We start from the raw sequence: 400 nt of genomic DNA on the forward strand, positions 1-400 counted from the left end.
TGTATTTAGGGTAAATTGAAAATATAGTTGCATATAGTACCAAAGTAAATGAAAACTTCATGCATATAAATATTATGGATAAAGTATATTCTTTTTCTCTAATATTTTCGAAATTTTTTAAAATTATTTGGCATAGAAATTTACTTGTCACTGAAATGAAAACGACACAGATTTCTAAATTGTAACACATTTAATGACTATGCTCACTGGGCTTATTATATCAAATGAAAAGTTAGTTATTTAATATGTTTAGAAAGAGAATTTTTGTCTCCAGCCATTCATGAAATAATAGTGGAGATTACTAACTTATTTCAATCCTCACGAAATAAAAAAGAGAATGAATAATAATGTGTGTATATATTATTCATTAATTTAACATGAGATAAGAAGATAAAACACG

The sequence above is a fragment of the Arachis ipaensis genome, chromosome B09 (assembly GCF_000816755.2).
Source record: "Arachis ipaensis cultivar K30076 chromosome B09, Araip1.1, whole genome shotgun sequence".
Taxonomy (NCBI): Eukaryota; Viridiplantae; Streptophyta; class Magnoliopsida; order Fabales; family Fabaceae; genus Arachis; species Arachis ipaensis.